This window comes from Salmo salar, chromosome 19 (genome assembly GCF_965601325.2).
Source record: "Salmo salar chromosome 19, fSalSal1, whole genome shotgun sequence".
Lineage (NCBI taxonomy): Eukaryota > Metazoa > Chordata > Actinopteri > Salmoniformes > Salmonidae > Salmo > Salmo salar.
This window is the reverse complement of record NC_138309.1, coordinates 90,632,701-90,642,791: the sequence shown is the minus strand read 5'-3', so window position 1 is coordinate 90,642,791 and position 10,091 is coordinate 90,632,701.

Below are 10,091 nucleotides of genomic sequence, written 5' to 3'. Positions count from 1 at the left end.
GTGTAGCATATCCAGTGTAGCATGTCCAGGTGTAGCATGTCCAGGTGTAGCATGTCCAGGTGTAGCATGTCCAGGTGTAGCATGTCCAGGAGTAGCATGTCCAGGTGTTGGTCCAGGTGCAGCATGTCCAGGTGTAGCATGTCCAGGTGTTGGTCAAGGTGTAGAATGTCCAGGTGCAGCATGTCCAGGTGTTGGTCCAGGTGTAGCATGTCCAGGTGTAGCATGTCCAGGTGTTGGTCCAGGTGTAGCATGTCCAGGTGTAGCATGTCCAGGTCTAGCATGTCCAGGTCTAGCATGTCCAGGTGTAGCATATCCAGTGTAGCATGTCCAGGTGTAGCATGTCCAGGTGTAGCATGTCCAGGAGTAGCATGTCCAGGTGTTGGTCCAGGTGCAGCATGTCCAGGTGTAGCATGTCCAGGTGTTGGTCCAGGTGTAGCATGTCCAGGTGTTGGTCCAGGTGCAGCATGTCCAGGTGCAGCATGTCCAGGTGTTGGTCCAGGTGTAGCATGTCCAGGTGTAGCATGTCCAGGTGTAGCATGTCCAGGTGTTGGTCCAGGAGTAGCATGTCCAGGTGTTCGTCCAGGTGTAGCATATCCAGTGTAGCATGTCCAGGTGCAGCATGTCCAGGTGCAGCATGTCCAGGTGTAGCATGTCCAGGTGTTGGTCCAGGTGTTGGTCCAGGTGCAGCATGTCCAGGTGCAGCATGTCCAGGTGCAGCATGTCCAGGTGCAGCATGTCCAGGTGTTGGTCCAGGTGCAGCATGTCCAGGTGTAGCATGTCCAGGTGTTGGTCCAGGTGCAGCATGTCCAGTGTAGCATGTCCAGGTGTTGGTCCAGGTGTTGGTCCAGGTGCAGGAGGTCCAGGTGTTGGTCCAGGTGTTGGTCCAGGTGTTGGTCCAGGTGCAGCATGTCCAGGTGTAGCATGTCCAGGTGTAGCATGTCCAGGTGTAGCATGTCCAGGTGTAGCATGTCCAGGTGTTGGTCCAGGTGTAGCATATCCAGTGTAGCATGTCCAGGTGTAGCATGTCCAGGTGTAGCATGTCCAGGTGTAGCATGTCCAGGAGTAGCATGTCCAGGTGCAGCATGTCCAGGTGTAGCATGTCCAGGTGTAGCATGTCCAGGTGTAGCATGTCCAGGTGTAGCATGTCCAGGTGTTGGTCCAGGTGCAGCATGTCCAGGTGCAGCATGTCCAGGTGTTGGTCCAGGTGTAGCATGTCCAGGTGCAGCATGTCCAGGTGCAGCATGTCCAGGTCTAGCATGTCCAGGTCTAGCATATCCAGGTGTAGCATATCCAGTGTAGCATGTCCAGGTGTAGCATGTCCAGGTGTAGCATGTCCAGGAGTAGCATGTCCAGGTGTTGGTCCAGGTGCAGCATGTCCAGGTGTAGCATGTCCAGGTGTTGGTCCAGGTGTAGCATGTCCAGGTGTTGGTCCAGGTGCAGCATGTCCAGGTGCAGCATGTCCAGGTGTTGGTCCAGGTGTAGCATGTCCAGGTGTAGCATGTCCAGGTGTAGCATGTCCAGGTGTTGGTCCAGGAGTAGCATGTCCAGGTGTTCGTCCAGGTGTAGCATATCCAGTGTAGCATGTCCAGGTGCAGCATGTCCAGGTGCAGCATGTCCAGGTGTAGCATGTCCAGGTGTTGGTCCAGGTGTTGGTCCAGGTGCAGCATGTCCAGGTGCAGCATGTCCAGGTGCAGCATGTCCAGGTGTTGGTCCAGGTGCAGCATGTCCAGGTGTAGCATGTCCAGGTGTTGGTCCAGGTGCAGCATGTCCAGTGTAGCATGTCCAGGTGTTGGTCCAGGTGTTGGTCCAGGTGCAGGATGTCCAGGTGTTGGTCCAGGTGTTGGTCCAGGTGTTGGTCCAGGTGTTGGTCCAGGTGCAGCATGTCCAGGTGTAGCATGTCCAGGTGTAGCATGTCCAGGTGTAGCATGTCCAGGTGTAGCATGTCCAGGTGTTGGTCCAGGTGTAGCATGTCCAGGTGTAGCATGTCCAGGTGTAGCATGTCCAGGTGTAGCATGTCCAGGTGTAGCATGTCCAGGAGTAGCATGTCCAGGTGTTGGTCCAGGTGCAGCATGTCCAGGTGTAGCATGTCCAGGTGTTGGTCCAGGTGTAGAATGTCCAGGTGCAGCATGTCCAGGTGTTGGTCCAGGTGTAGCATGTCCAGGTGTAGCATGTCCAGGTGTTGGTCCAGGTGTAGCATGTCCAGGTGTAGCATGTCCAGGTCTAGCATGTCCAGGTGTAGCATATCCAGTGTAGCATGACCAGGTGTAGCATGTCCAGGTGTAGCATGTCCAGGAGTAGCATGTCCAGGTGTTGGTCCAGGTGCAGCATGTCCAGGTGTAGCATGTCCAGGTGTTGGTCCAGGTGTAGCATGTCCAGGTGTTGGTCCAGGTGCAGCATGTCCAGGTGCAGCATGTCCAGGTGTTGGTCCAGGTGTAGCATGTCCAGATGTAGCATGTCCAGGTGTAGCATGTCCAGGTGTTGGTCCAGGAGTAGCATGTCCAGGTGTTCGTCCAGGTGTAGCATATCCAGTGTAGCATGTCCAGGTGCAGCATGTCCAGGTGCAGCATGTCCAGGTGTAGCATGTCCAGGTGTTGGTCCAGGTGTTGGTCCAGGTGCAGCATGTCCAGGTGCAGCATGTCCAGGTGCAGCATGTCCAGGTGTTGGTCCAGGTGCAGCATGTCCAGGTGTAGCATGTCCAGGTGTTGGTCCAGGTGCAGCATGTCCAGTGTAGCATGTCCAGGTGTTGGTCCAGGTGTTGGTCCAGGTGCAGGATGTCCAGGTGTTGGTCCAGGTGTTGGTCCAGGTGTTGGTCCAGGTGTTGGTCCAGGTACAGCATGTCCAGGTGTAGCATGTCCAGGTGTAGCATGTCCAGGTGTAGCATGTCCAGGTGTAGCATGTCCAGGTGTTGGTCCAGGTGTAGCATATCCAGTGTAGCATGTCCAGGTGTAGCATGTCCAGGTGTAGCATGTCCAGGTGTAGCATGTCCAGGTGTAGCATGTCCAGGAGTAGCATGTCCAGGTGTTGGTCCAGGTGCAGCATGTCCAGGTGTAGCATGTCCAGGTGTTGGTCCAGGTGTAGAATGTCCAGGTGCAGCATGTCCAGGTGTTGGTCCAGGTGTAGCATGTCCAGGTGTAGCATGTCCAGGTGTTGGTCCAGGTGTAGCATGTCCAGGTGTAGCATGTCCAGGTGTTGGTCCAGGTGTTGGTCCAGGTGTTGGTCCAGGTGCAGCATGTCCAGGTGCAGCATGTCCAGGTGCAGCATGTCCAGGTGTTGGTCCAGGTGCAGCATGTCCAGGTGTAGCAGGTGTAGCATGTCCAGGAGTAGCATGTCCAGGTGTTGGTCCAGGTGCAGCATGTCCAGGTGTAGCATGTCCAGGTGTAGAATGTCCAGGTGCAGCATGTCCAGGTGTTGGTCCAGGTGTAGCATGTCCAGGTGTAGCATGTCCAGGTGTTGGTCCAGGTGTAGCATGTCCAGGTGTAGCATGTCCAGGTGTTGGTCCAGGTGTTGGTCCAGGTGCAGCATGTCCAGGTGCAGCATGTCCAGGTGCAGCATGTCCAGGTGTTGGTCCAGGTGCAGCATGTCCAGGTGTAGCATGTCCAGGTGTTGGTCCAGGTGCAGCATGTCCAGTGTAGCATGTCCAGGTGTTGGTCCAGGTGTTGGTCCAGGTGCAGGATGTCCAGGTGTTGGTCCAGGTGTTGGTCCAGGTGCAGCATGTCCAGGTGTAGCATGTCCAGGTGTTGGTCCAGGTGCAGCATGTCCAGTGTAGCATGTCCAGGTGTTGGTCCAGGTGTTGGTCCAGGTGCAGGATGTCCAGGTGTTGGTCCAGGTGTTGGTCCAGGTGCAGCATGTCCAGGTGTAGCATATCCAGTTGTAGCATGTCCAGGTGTAGCATGTCCAGGTGTTGGTCCAGGTGTAGCATGTCCAGGTGTAGCATGTCCAGGTGTAGCATGTCCAGGTGTAGCATGTCCAGGAGTAGCATGTCCAGGTGTTGGTCCAGGTGCAGCATGTCCAGGTGTAGCATGTCCAGGTGTTGGTCCAGGTGTAGAATGTCCAGGTGCAGCATGTCCAGGTGTTGGTCCAGGTGTAGCATGTCCAGGTGTAGCATGTCCAGGTGTTGGTCCAGGTGCAGCATGTCCAGGTGTAGCATGTCCAGGTGTAGCATGTCCAGGTGTTGGTCCAGGTGCAGCATGTCCAGGTGCAGCATGTCCAGGTGCAGCATGTCCAGGTGTTGGTCCAGGTGCAGCATGTCCAGGTGTAGCATGTCCAGGTGTAGCATGTCCAGGTGCAGCATGTCCAGGTGCAGCATGTCCAGGTGTTGGTCCAGGTGTTGGTCCAGGTGCAGCATGTCCAGGTGCAGCATGTCCAGGTGTAGCATGTCCAGGTGTAGCATGTCCAGGTACAGCATGTCCAGGTGTAGCATGTCCAGGTGTTGGTCCAGGTGCAGCATGTCCAGTGTAGCATGTCCAGTGTAGCATGTCCAGGTGTTGGTCCAGGTGTTGGTCCAGGTGTTGGTCCAGGTGCAGCATGTCCAGGTGTTGGTCCAGGTGTTGGTCCAGGTGTTGGTCCAGGTGCAGCATGTCCAGGTGCAGCATGTCCAGGTGTAGCATGTCCAGGTGTAGCATGTCCAGGTGTAGCATGTCCAGGTGTTGGTCCAGGTGTAGCATGTCCAGTGTAGCATGTCCAGGTGTAGCATGTCCAGGTGTAGCATGTCCAGGAGTAGCATGTCCAGGTGTTGGTCCAGGTGCAGCATGTCCAGGTGTAGCATGTCCAGGTGTAGCATGTCCAGGTGTAGCATGTCCAGGTGTTGGTCCAGGTGTAGCATGTCCAGGTGCAGCATGTCCAGGTGTTGGTCCAGGTGTAGCATGTCCAGGTGTAGCATGTCCAGGTGTAGCATGTCCAGGTGTAGCATGTCCAGGTGTTGGTCCAGGAGTAGCATGTCCAGGTGTTGGTCCAGGTTTAGCATATCCAGTGTAGCATGTCCAGGTGTTGGTCCAGGTGTTGGTCCAGGTGCAGCATGTCCAGGTGTAGCATGTCCAGGTGTAGCATGTCCAGGTGCAGCATGTGCAGGTGTTGGTCCAGGTGTTGGTCAAGGTGCAGCATCAATACAGGACACCTGGACCAACACCTGCACAAACAGGCAAAGCATCAATACAGGACTAAGATCGAGTCATACTACACCGGCTCTGATGCTCATCGGATGTGGCAAGACTTGCAAACTATTACAGACTACAAAGGGAAGTACGGCCCAGAGCTGCCCAGAGTCACAAGCCTACCAGAGGAGCTAAACTACTTCTATGCTTGCTTCGAGGCAAATAACACTGAAGCATGCATGAGAGCACCAGCTGTACCGGAAGACTGTGATCACGCTCTCCACAGCAGATGTGAGTGAGACCTTTAGACAGGTCAATATTCACAAGGCCGCAGCACCAGATGGATTACCAGGACGTGTACTGCAAGCATGCGCTGACCAACTAGCAAGTGTCTTCACTGACATTTTCAACCTCTCCCTGTCTGAGTCTGTAATACCAACATGTTTTAAGCAGACCACCATAGACCCTGTGCCCAAGAACACTAAGGTAACCTGCCTAAAGGACTACCGACCCGTAGCACTCACGTCTGTAGCCATGAAGTGCTTTGAAAGGCTGGTCATGGATCACACCAACACCAATATCCCAGAAACTCTAGACCCACTCCAATTTGCAAACCGCCCCAACACATCCCCCAAAACATCCGCCATGCTGATCCTCAACACGGGGGCCCCTCAGGGGTGCGTGCTCAGTCCCCTCCTGTACTCCAAGTTCACTCATGACTGCACGACTCCAACACCATCATTAAATTTGCCGATGACACAACAGTGGTAGGCCTGATCACCGACAACAACGAGACAGCCTATAGGGAGGAGGTCAGAGACCTGGCCATATGGTGCCAGGACAACATCCTCTCCTTCAGTGTGATCAAGACAAAGGAGATGATTGTGGACTACAGGAAAAAGAGGACCGAGCACGCCCCCATTCTCATCGGCAGGGCTGCAGTGGAGCAGGTTGAGAGCTTCAAGTTCCTTGGTGTCCACATCACCAACAAACTAACATGATCCAAACACACCATGACAGTCGTGAAGCGGGCATGACAAAACCTATTCCCCCTCAGGAGACTGAAAAGATTTGGCCTGGGTCCTCAGATCCTCAAAAGGTTCTACAGCTGCACCATCGAGAGCATCCTGACCGGTTGCATCACTGCCTGGTATTGCAACTGCTCGGCCTCCGACCGCAAGGCACTACAGAGGGTAGTGCGAAAGGCCCAGTACATCACTGGGGCCAAGCTTCCTGCCATCCAGGACCTCTACACCAGGCGGTGTCAGAGGAAGGCCCTAAAAATTGTCAAAGACTCCAGCCACTCTAGTCATGGACTGTTCTCTCTGCTACCACACTGCAAGCGGTATCGGAGTGCCAAGTCTAGGTCCAAGAGGCTTCTAAACAGCTTCTACCCCCAAACCACAAGACTCCTGAACATCCTGCGGGTTGTCAGCAGGGTCGAGTGGCCCCCAGATGTTTAGTTTAGCCCTAAAGGTTAAGGATAGGATTACAGAAGAGTCAGCTGATCCTAGATGGTTAAATATAGGATTACAGAAGAGTCAGCTGATCCTAGATGGTTAAGGATAGGATTACAGAAGAGTCAGCTGATCCTAGATGGTTAAAGATAGGATTACAGAAGAGTCAGCTGATCCTAGATGGTTAAAGATAGGATTACAGAAGAGTCAGCTGATCCTAGATGGTTAAAGATAGGATTACAGAAGAGTCAGCTGATCCTAGATGGTTAAAGATAGGATTACAGAAGAGTCAGCTGATCCTAGATGGTTAAAGATAGGATTACAGAAGATTCAGCTGATCCTAGATGGTTAAGGACAGGATTACAGAAGAGTCAGCTGATCCTAGATGGTTAAAGATAGGATTACAGAAGAGTCAGCTGATCCTAGATGGTTAAAGATAGGATTACAGAAGAGTCAGCTGATCCTAGATGGTTAAAGATAGGATTACAGAAGGGTCAGCTGGTCCTAGATGGTTAAAAATAGGATTACAGAAGAGTCAGCTGATCCTAGATGGTTAAAGATAGGATTACAGAAGAGTCAGCTGATCCTAGATGGTTAAAGATAGGATTACAGAAGAGTCAGCTGATCCTAGATGGTTAAAGATAGGATTACAGAAGAGTCAGCTGATCCTAGATGGTTAAAGATAGGATTACAGAAGATTCAGCTGATCCTAGATGGTTAAGGACAGGATTACAGAAGAGTCAGCTGATCCTAGATGGTTAAAGATAGGATTACAGAAGAGTCAGCTGATCCTAGATGGTTAAAGATAGGATTACAGAAGAGTCAGCTGATCCTAGATGGTTAAAGATAGGATTACAGAAGAGTCAGCTGATCCTAGATGGTTAAAAATAGGATTACAGAAGAGTCAGCTGATCCTAGATGGTTAAAGATAGGATTACAGAAGAGTCAGCTGATCCTAGATGGTTAAAGATAGGATTACAGAAGAGTCAGCTGATCCTAGATGGTTAAAGATAGGATTACAGAAGAGTCAGCTGATCCTAGATGGTTAAAGATAGGATTACAGAAGATTCAGCTGATCCTAGATGGTTAAGGACAGGATTACAGAAGAGTCAGCTGATCCTAGATGGTTAAAGATAGGATTACAGAAGAGTCAGCTGATCCTAGATGGTTAAAAATAGGATTACAGAAGAGTCAGCTGATCCTAGATGGAAAAAGATAGGATTACCGAAGAGCCAGCTGATCCTAGATGGTTAAGGATAGGATTACAGAAGAGTCAGCTGATCCTAGATCTGAACCTATGGGGCTTGTCATTGAGCCAGAGGGTAAAGGCAGGGTTGGGTTCAGTCAATTCAGTAAGAGATTTACATTTAAAATTAAATAATGTAAAAACGTTTTAAATGAATAACTTCTCCTTTTCTTTTTATTGATAATTCATTGAAAATAGAAATGCCTTTATTGAGGTAAAACGCCTTGCTGAGAGAGTAGATTCTCTTGGGATTAAATAAAAGGTATCAGTCTCCATTCACCACAGCAGTGTGAAGGAATCAGTCTCCATTCACCAGAGCACTGTGAATTCACTACACTACACTACAGTACTTTGCAAATCTATTATGATCTTGTTACTATTGATGCTCAATGTAACTCTTAAAGACCAAACGATGCCTCTACACTTTACTTCATTTGGAATGATTCAGAGACGGGCGTTTTATTTTAGCTGTCCCGGCATGGGACCGCCCACTCTGTGATGTCAGCAGGCGCATTCAGATCCCTAGCAGAGTTTAGCAGTGAAACACTTCCAGTCATCAAAACAGATCAAAGTGCAGATAGTTGTTTGTCCACTGATTCAACGAGGTGTATGATTGATTCAACAAGGTGTATGATTGATTCAACGAGGTGTATGATTGATTCAACGAGGTGTATGATTGATTCAACAAGGTGTATGATTGATTCAACGAGGTGAATGATTGATTCAGCGAGGTGTATGATTGATTCAACGAAGTGTAATATTGATTCAACGAGGTGTATGATTGATTCAACGAGGTGTATGATTGATTCAACGAGGTGTATGATTGATTCAACGAGGTGTGTGATTGATTCAACGAGGTGTGTGATTGATTCAATAAAGTGTATGACGTCTTGACCAAAAGTATGTGGACACCAGCTCGTCGAACAACTCATTCCAAAATTATTGGCGTTAATATGGAGTTCCAATATTAGATGTTGGAACATTGCTGTAGGAACTTGCTTCCATTCAGCCACAAGAGCATTAGTGAGGTCGGGCACTGATGTTGAGCGATTAGGCCTGGCTTGGAGTCGGCGTTCCAATACATTCCAAAGGTGTTTGATGGGGGTTGAGGTCAGAGCTCTGTGCATGCCAGTCAAGTTATTACACCCCAATCTAGACAAACCATTTCGATATGGACCTCTCTCTGTGCACGGGGGCATTGTCATATTGAAAGTGGCACATTCCAGTGTGTCCAATAGTTATACACTGCTCAAAAAAATTGGAAAAAATTTCATGTCAAAAAAAATTTCATTCAGATCTAGGATGTGTTGTTTAAGTGTTTCCCTTTATTTTTTTGGAGCAGTATATTTTAGTTTTCTCATAGTTCGGTCTAAATGTGTTGCTGTCCTGGGACTCTGTAGGGTCTGTTTGTGTTTGTGAACAGAGCCTCAAAACCAGCTGGCTGAGGGGACTCTTCTCCAGGTTCATCTCTCTGTAGGTGAGGGCTCTGAGGGGACTCTTCTCCAGGTTCATCTGTCTGTAGGTGAGGGCTCTGAGGAGACTCTTCTCCAGGTTCATCTGTCTGTCGGTGAGGGCTCTGAGGAGACTCCAGGTTAATCTCTCTGTAGGTGAGGGCTCTGAGGGGACTCTTCTCCAGGTTCATCTCTCTGTAGGTGAGGGCTCTGAGGAGACTCTTCTCCAGGTTCATCTGTCTGTCGGTGAGGGCTCTGAGGGGACTCTTCTCCAGGTTCATCTGTCTGTAGGTGAGGGCTCTGAGGAGACTCCAGGTTAATCTCTCTGTAGGTGAGGGCTCTGAGGAGACTCTTCTCCAGGTTCATCTGTCTGTAGGTGAGGGCTCTGAGGAGACTCTTCTCCAGGTTAATCTCTCTGTAGGTGAGGGCTCTGAGGGGACTCTTCTCTAGGTTCATCTCTCTGTAGGTGAGGACTCTGTGGGGTCTGTTTGTGTTTGTGAACAGAGCCCCAGGACCAGCTTGCTGAGGGGACTCTTCTCTAGGTTCATCTCTCTGTAGGTGAGGACTCTGAGGAGACTCTTCTCTAGGTTCATCTCTCTGTAGGTGAGGGCTCTGAGGGGTCTGTTTGTGTTTGTGAACAGAGCCCCAGGACCAGCTTGCTGAGGGGACTCTTCTCCAGGTTAATCTCTCTGTAGGTGAGGGCTCTGAGGAGACTCTTCTCCAGGTTAATCTCTCTGTAGGTGAGGGCTCTGAGGGGTCTGTTTGTGTTTGTGAACAGAGCCCCAGGACCAGCTTGCTGAGGGGATTCTTCTCCAGGTTCATCTCTCTGTAGGTGAGGACTTTGTGG